The following is a 12380-nucleotide window of genomic DNA, read 5'->3' as shown; positions in this document are numbered from 1 at the left end:
CTGGGCCCCATAAGGGACAAATATTAACACAGTCACTCCAATTTGCAGACCAGGAAGTCTTAGAATAAATTATTGTTGTTTCAAGCCATGGAGCTTAGGGTGATTATTACACAGACTTAATGGGGTAATAAATGATGGATGCCCCTTTAGACATCTCAGAAGAAAGGAGATGTGAAGACTGGAAATCATCAATGAGATTGAAAGTCTAGGTCATGATTACATTTGGAGGGGCCTTGAGAACAAGTTATGTTTTTTTGTTTGTTTGTTTATTTATTTATTTGTCTTTTTGCCATTTCTTGGGCCACTTCTGTGGCAGGAGAACAAGTTATGAAGTTCAGACTTTATTCTGTAGGGCACCCAGTACAATTTATTTTAGGAAGAACAGTTTGGTGTCAGTACAGAGAATGGATTGAAGAGGGCAAGACTAGAGGCCAAAGTCCAGGTAGGAAATTTTGCAAGAGTCAAAAAAGAGAGGTGATAAGGGCCTGAATTAGGACAGTGACAGGAGAGGATAGAATCAACCTGGAGACCATCTCCTGGAATGACCTGTTTACCCAGGGAACATGTGAGGGAAAAGTCTCCCACTGCATATTTATGCCAGCATTAAGGTAGGAAGCCCATTGGTTGGAAGGGTTGAACTAACATGATTAAATTTTCAGGTAGAGCTCATTATTTACTTCTGGATCTAAGAAATAAGTGCAAGTTAGTCCACAGGAAGTTGGGCAAATCCATTGCCCAAATGCCTGCTGGGTACCTCTGAGCCTACAGTGGGTGTTCAAGGGTCTACCTTACTCAAGAAAATATTTCCCTTTGCATAGATGTGGGTAATGTCCCTTCCTCTCCTTGACCACACTCCACCATGTCCTCCAAAGTTAGGGGAGTATAGATCAGCTGTGGGTTTCTTTGGTAAAGGAACTCTAAAATGAAGTTCAGAGGTTGCCCAAGGGACTCTTGGTTGGAGTAGGGCCAAAGGCTTCCTGAGAAACCCTTCTACCACTATCTATGAATTAAAATGAGAATTTCAAGTAGGACAGGTTTGGGAGACATCCCTCTTCACTCTAAAGTCACATGCTGGGCTAGCAAAATTTGGATCCATCTGGTAATCTCTACACATTAGTTGGGAGGAGTTTTTTGTTACTGCCATAGGCTGAGACTGATGATCATTCCTATGTGTTGGAACAAGGATATATGTTTCCCACAAGTGGGAATATGTTAAACAAAGCCCAATAAATATTGTAAATATGAAATTTTTTTTTCTTTTTCAGCCATATCCACAGCATATGGAAGTTCCCAGACCAAGGATCAAATCTAAGCTGGAGTTGCAAACTATGCCATAGGTGCAGCAATGCTAGATCTTTAACCCACTGTGCCGGGCTGGGGATCGAACTGGTGGATATTGTTAATACGAAATGTTCACAGAATGAAACTGGCTTAGTCCACATTAACAGAATCATGAAGATTATATTCTTAAGAGTGAAGATGAAATTTGGGGAACTTGTAATTGGATCAGGGATTTCCAAATGTAAGAGACTTAGAGCCATGGGAGAGAGTATCATGTCATTTTGGTGTCTTGTGATCTAGCCTCAGGCCAACTTGTGATGTAGTAAAGGGCAGTTCATGGGCTTCCTGTCTCAGTTGTGTCACACAGAAAACTATTTCCTATAGAAATTTCCCTATCGGTCTCTTGAGAGAATTAAAGCAGTATTTGCCAAGAATTTACAAAGACCTTTGAAAACTGGACAGCAGCTAAAGAGTGCACTATAACAGCCATTTCATCCAAGTTTGGGGGAATGAGTTGGCTGTAGACATCTTTGGTAAACACACTCTGAAGCCTGGGACGGAAGAGATTATGAGCGACAATAATTTTTTGTGTGGTGTGAAGTAGCAAGTCTTAGAACTGTGGAAAGATTCATCCAGGAGACTGATATGAGTTGAAGAGAAGTTTGAATAAGCAAGAGGTGGAGTACAAAGACCTGCTCTGAAACCACAACCACCTGTTAACTTGAACATCACAGCAACCATGGCTTTGCAGCAATCTTCTCTGGAAACAGTGCCGTTAAGTCAACAAGGGCTGTCAGGGCCAGCGATGGCAAAGACCCCACAGGTTGTGCACACATTATCCTCAGTGATAAGACTGGATGTGGTTGTCCTAAGAGATACACTTCTACTCACATGCCATTTGCTGGGATTAAAAAATAAAAAATTCTGTTGTACTTCTTATCTAGATCAGGGATTCTGCCAGGGGACTTTTCATAGTACCTAAAAGTAGCAAAGGTCCCATGAGGACTCTCACTTAGAGGACAAATACGGAGGCCAAAGAGGTGAAGGGACTGCCCAAGGTCATAGCACTTATTTGTGGTGATTTTGGAGCCTAGCACCAGGTCTTCAAATTTCTAATCTATTATTTTTATGGTTTTACCACTTTGGTCCTTAACTTCTTGTAACTGATCATATCCCAGTCTGACTCCTAGAAAGAGGCCTCTGCCTCCTTCAAATGAAGTAGATAAACCTAATCCCAACATCCTTGCTCCCTCCTGATGAGTTGCTCAGAGGTGTCCCTGACTCCACCCAGTGGGGTGGCCCATCTACCTGGGCTTCTCTTGCATCAACCTCACCAGACCTGGGAGTTCCCATTGTGGCTCAGCAGGTTGCAAACCCAGCTAGCATCCATGAAGATGTGGGTTCAATCCCTGGCCTTACTCAGTGAGTTATGGATTCAGTGTTGGCCTGAGCTGTGGTGTATGTTGGAGACATGGCTCGGATCTGGCATTGCTGTGGCTGTGGCATAAGCTAGCAGCTGCAGCTCTGATTTGATCCCTGGGCTGGGAGCTTCCATGTGCCACAGGTGCAGCCCTAAAAAGCAAAAAAACAAACAAAACACAAAAAAACAAAAACAACCTCCCCCCAAAATCTCATAAGAACTGACTTCTCTTCTGTATACTTTCACTCCCACTAGCAGCCCCAAATCTTTTACCCTCATATTTTATGTTACCCTTCTCAAGGAATATTTGAATTTTGCCAGTTCCTTTTAATATAAGAACCCAAGGGATGATTAATGGAGGAAAGCAGGTTCTTGGAGAATCCAATGAGGGAATTAAGTTAGGACATGCTGAATTTCAGGAGTGCAAGAAATTCATACCTTATAGCTAGCCCCTTAGCACACAGCTAAACTTGAACTCCAATACTTTGTCTTAAAGGGAAAGGTGACTCATAGTTCTGGGTATGCTTAGATAAAAAGTAAATCAGTATTACAGTGGTAACCCATTCTGTGATATACTAAACAGAAAAGTAGAACTAGAGATAGGCCACCATGAACATGCTGGCTAAAAGGTAGTTAGTCTATAGCAAAATGTAAGTCAAGTCAGAACAAAATTGTTAATATCATACCAACTTCTTGTAAATGTCCATTACAAGAAGTTAAATGGGGCATGACACCCTCTCTGAAATATAATTACATTTTTTTACACGTCATCACATCAGAGAATAACAACTGGACACTTTCTAATATTATCCCTTATGTCTTTGGACAAGTAAATTGACTTTCCCTTATTCCTCAGTATCGTTTCCTCTAAATAAGGCTAATGGCTTATCACATTTAAAAAATCAAGCCCTTTAAATTTAATCTCCTCTAAATATTCTTCAATTAATTGTATCAGTTATCTGTTGTCCACAAAAATCTTTTTGACATACGATGATGACCTTATTAGAGGTTAGCTATCCACCATGTCAACAGTGAGACAGACTTGAGTCAAAACTCCCTTCATCACCCAACTCCATTAGAATCCTATTCTGACTCATGGACACAGTGGTGCTTTGGATCTCCAGGAACTAGTGAATGTCCAATAATCCCTGAAAAATCTGATGATTATTTTCCCTTCTCCAGTGCACAGTCACTTTGATAAATGGTCATAGGTGCCTTTGGGGGAAGTTAGAAGGATTTACAATATAATTTTTTGGTGTGTGCAGCAGGATCCTTACTCAAGGGAGCCCTTCTTTATTCAAGGGGTTCTGGGTCTGTGAACTAGTTCAAATCTGGGAACTGGTTATTCCTGAGATTTCTTCCTTCCTTGATTTTTCCCTTCTTCCCTCCCTCCTTTCTTTCCCTTTTTTTCTTCTTTTTATAGCCGCACCTGTGGCATATGGAAGTTCCCAGACTACCAGGGGGCGAACTGAAGCTGCAGCTGCTGGCCTATACCACAGCCACAGCAACATCAGATCCAAGTCACATCTGTGACCTACACTGCAGCTTGTGGCAATGCCAGATCCTTAACTCACTGAGCAAGACCAGGGATCAAATCTGCATCCGCACAGAGACTATGCTGTGTCCTTAACCAGATGAGCCACAATGGGAACTCCCTGAGATTTCTTTTGATGTAAAATGGCAAAATAATCCAAACCCTTTGGTGTTTATTGCACCTCCTGAAGTCACACTTTGTACCTTGCCCTCTTGGATTTTCTTGGACTTGAGTCTAGTTATAGGAGCAGTAAAAGTTGGTGGAATTAGGTCCTAAGAAAGATCAGCGATTCCTTGCAATGCAAAATACTTCAGAGAAGGTGATTACAGGTTCTGCAGGCAAAAGGACACTAACCTTAGACAGGGAAGACAGCAAAGTAGGCTTGGTAGAATTTAAGGATTCAAGTTGTCCAGCTTCAATGGAATTTACCCATAAAACCTCATCCCAGTATTCAAAGTCTTACTTGTTGACAATTATTGCTCTGACTTTAACTCAGGAAACTCCAAGGTAAGAAAGTCAATTTGCATTATGTTTCAGCCACCTTCAAGAGTAGACTTCGAGTGTGATTTTGGAAACCTTGACCCTTAAGGCTGTAGGAGATAAACTTTCTATTATGGAACTTGTGTATTATAGGCCTCTATGCAGATGTGGAGCTGGGAATTTAAAGCTCTGAGCTCACCATTTCTTTTTACTCCTCCAATGCATTTAGAAGCAACAACCAAACCACTCCCAGTATCAAATTTTGTATTAGTCAAGGCTCAACCAGGGAAGCAGAAACCATTATGAGCAATTGATTATCATTGTATCATAACAAGGAATTTCTTATAGAAATTTGACCATAAACAGCTATTGGAGTTTATATGCAACTGTTGCAGTTGTGTATATATGTTATATTCTTGTTATTTGTATATATGTTATATATATATAAACACATAAAACATAGAAAATATAGACGATACAAGTACATAGAAAATATACACAAACACATACATGTATATAAAGATACATGTATACGCACATACACAACTACTTAGAAAATACGTGACTTCTGGTAAAAAAGTAGACTTAAGAGAATCAGAAACTCTCCTACTACAAATTCTGAGAAAAGCTAAATACAATGTTTAAAAATTCTTTGAAATGTATGGCCAAGCCTACAAGAAAAAAAAAAAGAAGGGAAATTCCTAGATCCCAGAAATGAAAAGGGAACTGAAAACCAGATCAGTAAACTTGTAAACAGACCCTGGCTGCCTTGGTGGGGATCATGGGTTCTTGCAACCAGGGCCCTGGGCTTTGAGAACCATAGTAGGTGAGACAAAGAGCTATCATTTACATGATGAAGGGAGTGAGGTGTCCTTAAAAGTTAGGACACTCTCAGTAAAAGGAGGAAAGGGGAAAAAAATCTACATCATGGCTAAAGACTCAAAAAAGGAAACTCCCCTGTTTGTCTATGGCTCTTGGTGAAAAAAAAAAAAAAATCTGACCTGAGAAAATGCAACCACAGACCTACTCTTGGCATGGGCTTGATATCCAAATTTACATCGCCTACATGATCTGGGAATTCAAAATGCAAAATAAATGATATGAAATAATGAGAAACTGATATGGAGCAATATAAAAAATAACAATAACAGCATAAAAAATGATGAGTAACCTGAGAATATAATTTCAAGTAGAAGAAAACAATTGGAGGGTAGGAGAGAGTTTACCCAATTTAAAATGTTCTAGTGTTCTACTACGTGAGGAAGTTAGGAATATTATTAAAATTAGCTTTTGTTGATTAGTCATGTATATGAATTTAGGAGTAATCCTCAAATATAGAAAGAAAAAAATACAACTTCAAAACTGGTAGGAAGCAAAGGAGGAAATAGAAAATATGATAAATCCAACAAAATTTAAGGAAAAACAGCAATGAAAAAGAAGGGTAAATAGAAAGCATAAAATAAAATTATAGAAAATAGATCCAGCCAAATAGATCAATAATCATGATAAAAGTAATTGGGCTAAATTCACTGATTCAAATACAGAGACTCAGATTGTGTTTTTAAAAACCTACAATCTTATAGTCTAGATATATGATGGCTTCAAAATACATAAAGTATAATGTCACAAAAAAGTTGAAGATAAAATGCTGAGAGGAAGAGATACTATGAAAATACCAAACAAAGAAAGCTGGGATCACTACCTTAATATCAAATCAAATCATTATTATAAATGAAGATAATTATTTTAAAAAGCACTGAAAAGGAACACATTTTGAGAAGCTATTACAATGCAGTATTAAAGTATATAAACCACAAGTTTAAGAACTCCAAGGAGAAATTGGTAAGTCAGCAATACAGTAGGACATTTTATCACTTATATAACTTAGAAATGGACAGATCAAGAAGATAAACAAGTAAGGACAAAGGAATTGTGACTATTAATTAATTTGCATAGTAGATCCGATAAGTATTTGTAAAACCTTGTATCCAACAACGACAAAATAAACATTAACTTTAAGGGCAATTGTAGGAGTTCCCAGAGGTTAACAAACCTGACTAGCATCCATGAGAATGCGGGTTCGATACCTGGCCTCGCTCAGTGGATTAAGGATTCGGTGCTGTCCCACGAGCTGTGGTGTAAGTCACAGATGTGGCTCGGATCCTGAGTTGCTGTGGCTGTGGTGTAGGCCGGCGTCTACAGTTCCGATTCAACCTGTAGCTGGGAACCTCCATGTGCCATGAGTGTGGCCCTAAAAAGACTAAAAAAAAAAAAAAAGAAGAAGAAAAGGGGCAATTGTAGCATTTATCAAAGTTGATCACTTGGATCAAATTGACCTGCAGTGGGTCTCAGGGGTCTGTTTATTATTTTTTTTTAAGTTCCCAAACAGATTCTAATGTGCAGTCAGAGTTGAGAATGAGTGTATTACAGCAAGTAAAAACAAAGAACCATGTGTTTTTGCTTTTTTTTTTTTTTTTTTTTTTTTTGACATTTCTTGGGCTGCTCTCTCAGCATATGGAGGTTCCCAGGCTAGGGGTCAAATCGGAACTGTAGCCGCCAGCCTACATCAGAGCCACAGCAACGTGGGATCCGAATCGCATCTGCAACCTACACCACAGCTCATGGCAACGCCGGATCCTTAACCCACTGAGCAAGGGCAGGGATTGAACCCTCAACCTCATGGTTCCTAGTCGGATTCGTTAACCACTGAGCTACAATGGGAACTCCCAAGAACTATGTTTTTGTATATTGATATATATTGATACATCTGTGTGAAGCTAATGTTGAGAAAAAAGACCAGTTACAAAGGACACTCTACTCATGTTATTTGAAAACAGAGAACAACAGTCTGCTATTTCTAAGAAAGAAATAAAACAAATGCAGCAAAGTATCAACATAGTAAAATCTGGTGACAGGTGTGTGGATAGCTGTTATATGATTTTCCTACTTTTGCATATTTGAAATATTTCATATTTTAAAAATTGAACAGAAAATATATTCATAAATAAATTAAATTTCATACCCACTGGGTAGTGCTGAGTGGAAGGAGGTATAATGGGCTTTTTCTTGCAAGAATTCAGAGTGAAATGATCTTGTTGATTCTACTACCATGGAGCTGGATGTTTCAGGCTCAAAATTCTGACTTGTCAGCAAACCAATTCACAGTGAGAAATAAAATGGTTCCAGGAACCAAAATGCTCCTGCTGTATGGACACCTTCTCAGGCTTATATAATGTTGGAAAAGAACTCCTAAGGAGAAGTTTGCTTAGTGAGCCCCAAAGTAGACAAAGTGTAATTGTTTAAATAATGTTTTTGTTTAACAGCATCAGGCTCTGATAAGATCTCAGAATTGGCTTGACCTTGGCAATGTGACTGGAAATTCTCAAAGTCCATTTATGAAGTTTCTCTCTCATAAATGGACACAGCTGGATGAGCAGAGTCTGTATTTGACTTTGTGAACATCATTTTTTAGGCTTTCAAAGCTGAACAATGCCTCTCTCTTACTTCCACCCTCAAACATCTTTAGATTAGTTAATAGGTGTTCCAGTCAATTAAGACTTGAGACATTCTGCTGTTTATGCAAACTTTCCACATCTCTGCTTTGATGTAATTTGGGTTGATTTCATAATTTTCCTCTAAGTACCATCTTGTTCTCTTATTTCCAAAGAATTTAAGAAGGAGCAATGGACTGTATGCCTCAAGAAATGGACACACTAAATGCAGTATTTTCATGCTTAAAACACTTCAATAGCTCCCTTTGTCCTAGGCTAAGTTCAAGTTCCCTGCAATGGCGCAATATGTCTTCTGCCTACATCTACCGTCTTGTCTCTTGTCTCTTCTGGCCCAGCACTTACCACTCAGCCATGTCACACGACACCCTGCTTTCTGTTCCACACACACACACTCTGCTGTCTCTTGCCTCTGCCTTGGTTCCAGCTACCTGGGAGGCAAACCCATCATTCACTATTCACCCAGCTGTTACCTTTGCTAGGACGCCTTTGCTACCTTCCAAGATTCCCATCCTGGATTCACCACCCTCCCTCTGCACTCCCAGAGCCACTTTTTGCACATTTTAGCCTGCACTTAGCACACACAGAATACTTGAAATTTTCTGTTTCAGTGTGTCTGTATCCTCACCTGGATTGATTGTTTCAGCAAAGACAGGAAGCATATAATTTTAATTGTCTATCCTGTAAGGTTCTTTTTCTTTTTCTTTTTTGTCTTTTTAGGGCCACACCCGCAGCATATGGAGGTTCCCAGGCTAGGGGTCAAATAGAGCTGTAGCCACCGGCCTACATCACAGCCAGAGTAATGCCAGATCTAAGCCGTGTCTGCAGCCTACACCATAGCTCATGGCAATGCCGGATCCATAACCCACTGAGCAAGGCCAGGGATGGAACATGCATCCGCATGGATGCTAGTCAGATTTGTTTCCGCTGAGCCACGACAGGAACTCCCTATCCTGTAACATTCTTAACCTTGGTCCCTGACTATTTCTCTCTGTTTATGGGCACATGGTAGGTTGGATTTCCTGACACCCCGCCGCCCCACAACCCCTTAAAGTCCAGACTAGTTCTGGCCCATGAGTTATGTTGAAAGTGAAAATATATCCATTTTGGGCCACAGAACTTATTTGCCAGTGGCAGACCCTCTAGACTCTGGCTGTTCCCTTGACTGAAGTAGGACTTCTTAAGTGGAACCTAAGTGGAACTTCAAGGAAATTTCATTAAGCAGCCACTAATATTTATTGAATATGTGATAATGTTCCAAGCATTTACAGAGCATGTAAGAGAGAAAGAAAACTCTCACAGGCAACAAATAAAGTGTCCAGATAAACTTGGCACAAGAATGCACTTGCAAATGTACGAAGGATTACTTGGCATACATGCTAGGCAAAGATTAGGCATGTGCGTTAGCGTGTGTGAACGTGTACCTCCCTTCTGTGTAGAAAATTGCTCTTACGTAACTGTGCTAAATGAAATGCCTGTGTGTGTTAACTGGTAAGATTCGCACTGCTTTTCTCCTCCGGGAACAAGAGCTGCAAGGGCCCAGGAGAAAGAAGAATGGTGCTCCAGATCTCAGAGGCCAAGGTGGAGGATGGGCAGTGATTGGCAGGAGAGAGCTTATGCTAGTGTTGCAGACAGTGAGAAGGATATCATGAAAAGAATGAATGCACAAGGGGAGAGGCAGAACAAACAAACAAATAAATCAATAAAACACAGAACTCAGCCACAGGCAAGACTATAAGCCAGTTAAAACCAAAACTCCTAACCCCCCCTAGAAGAACCTTGGTAATCTGGCTCCTGCTGTCAACCTCAGCCACCACATCTCCCTTCACTCATAGGGTTCCCACTGTACTCACGCTCCTTAAATATTTCAACCTTTTTCCTCTTTGAGCAACTTAGCCCTAGATGTTCCCATTGCCCAGAAATCTGTTCCCTTGATCTTCTTTCACAATGGCTGGCCTCTCTTTTCAGGTCTTAGTTCAAATATCACCATCTTGGAGAGGGCTTGACTGAGTGGTACACTCTAAACGGAGGGTGTCTAGAAGTGTAATGAACAGCACAGGAAAGGAAATGGTGTGCTCTGCTAGGTGTTTTGGCAGAAATGGAAACCAAAGGCACCAAGTATTGAGGAGACATATCGTGGGTTATCCAGACAGATCTGGAATCTGGCATTCTGACTCAAAATGTGCTGCTATTCAAAGTCTGACATGAAGGAGCTCCCCTCGTGGCTCAGCAGTAACAAACCCAATTTGTATCCATGTGGATGTGGGTTTGATCCCTGGCCTCGCTCAGTGGGTTAAGGATCCGGGGTTGCTGTGAACTGTGCTGTAGGTCATAGACACAGCTCGGATCTGATGTTGCTGTGCTTGTAGTGTAGGCTGGCAGCTGTAGATCTGATTCGACCCCTAGCCTGGGAACTTCCATATGCTAAGGGTGTGGTCCAAAAAAACCCAAAACAAAACAAAACAAAGTCTGACATGGCGAACTAGGGTCTGGAGATATACCTCTTGGGATTAACTACGTGCACCCATGTTTTGTTATCAGTGACATGTGCAGTCTTTTTTTCCCTGGCCTTTGGGAGCTTCTTTAACTCTTGTGTGCTTTAGTGTTCTTGTCTGAAGATACAAAAATGTATGCTTAAAAAAGTTTATTTGAACTGGAAAGACATAGTTGCAACATACAAAAATGTATGTTTAAAAAAGTTTATTTGAACTGGAAAGACATAGTTGCAACTTATATTACAAAGATCCCATACCATAGTGTAAAAGAGCTTCTAAAACAGAAAAAACACACAAATACACCTATGAAAAATGGGCTGGAAATATTAGCAGATTGTTCACAGAAGGAGAAATAGGCAACCTTATTTATAATAACAAAAATACACATGAAAGTTTCACCGAGATATAATTTTCTCACCTACCATTTTGGCAAAATTCTGAAAGATTGATAACATTTTATTGGTGAAGCTTTGGAGAAACTGACAATTTCATACATTTCTAGTTCAGAATGCAAAATGGTATAAACCCAATGGATGGGAATTTGACATACCTAGTAAAATTATATATGAACTTGCCCCTTAATCTAGTAATCCAACCTATAAAAACATCCATAAAATATGTTGTAAAAATATTTTATACATGATCATACATTATAGGATTGTTTATAATAGCAAAAGATTAAAAATTAATTGGATAAACTATGGAACATACTTCCAGTAGAATACTATGCAGCTATAAATAGGAAGAAGGCTTTTTTTCAAACATTATTAATCTTTTTGTTCTGAGATTCATTAATTGCCTAAGTTTCTTAGAGTTTTTTGGTTTGTTTTTGGTTTTGGTTTTTTTTTGAGCCACACCTGTGTCATATGGAAGTTTCCAGGCTAGGGGGTGAATTAGAGCTGCAGCTGCTGGCCTGTGCCACAGCCACAGCAATGCCAGATCCAAGATGCATCTGTGACCTACACCACAGCTGTGGCAATGCTGGGTGCTTAACCCACTGAGCAAGGACAGGGATTGAACCTGCATCCTCACAGATACTAGCCATGTTCTTAACCCTCTGAGCCACAATGGGAACTCCAAGTTTTTATTTTTTAATAGCATAGTCACCAAAATTACTACTGACCTTTAAAATTAATAACCAAATATAGGTCCAATGTCTCTGGAAGCTTGGCACTGAAACAGTATTATGAAAGTTTCATTTAAAATCCAGATATCAGTAAATTGTACCCTGCCTCAAGTTTCTATCATACATGGTAAACACCCAGATAATTTCATATGAAAGACAGGTCCAGCACCCCAAATTCCCTTAACTGACTGTTTGCAGGACCATAATACCTAAGGTTGTTCAATGTTAAAAATCCTAAATTCTAGCCCTCTTCTCTCATCCTGTTTTATCTTTTCCTCTCCATTATTTTTCTGTACTTATTCCCTAACCTCATGAAAACCCTGTTCATTGACTACCATTTTTATCATTACTAGTCTACCTAGATTAACTTTCTTCTTTGTCTAGCCATACTTTTTTTTTTTTTTTTTTTTTTTTTTTTTTGGCCAGGCGCATGGCATGTGGAAGTTCCTGGCCAGGGACTTGAACCCCCACCACAGCAGTGACAATGCTGGATCCTTAACCACCAAGGGAACTCCTAGTTCATTCATTATTCCCT

The sequence above is a fragment of the Sus scrofa genome, chromosome 1, assembly GCF_000003025.6.
Source record: "Sus scrofa isolate TJ Tabasco breed Duroc chromosome 1, Sscrofa11.1, whole genome shotgun sequence".
NCBI lineage: Eukaryota > Metazoa > Chordata > Mammalia > Artiodactyla > Suidae > Sus > Sus scrofa.
Note: the sequence above shows the minus strand (reverse complement) of the source record.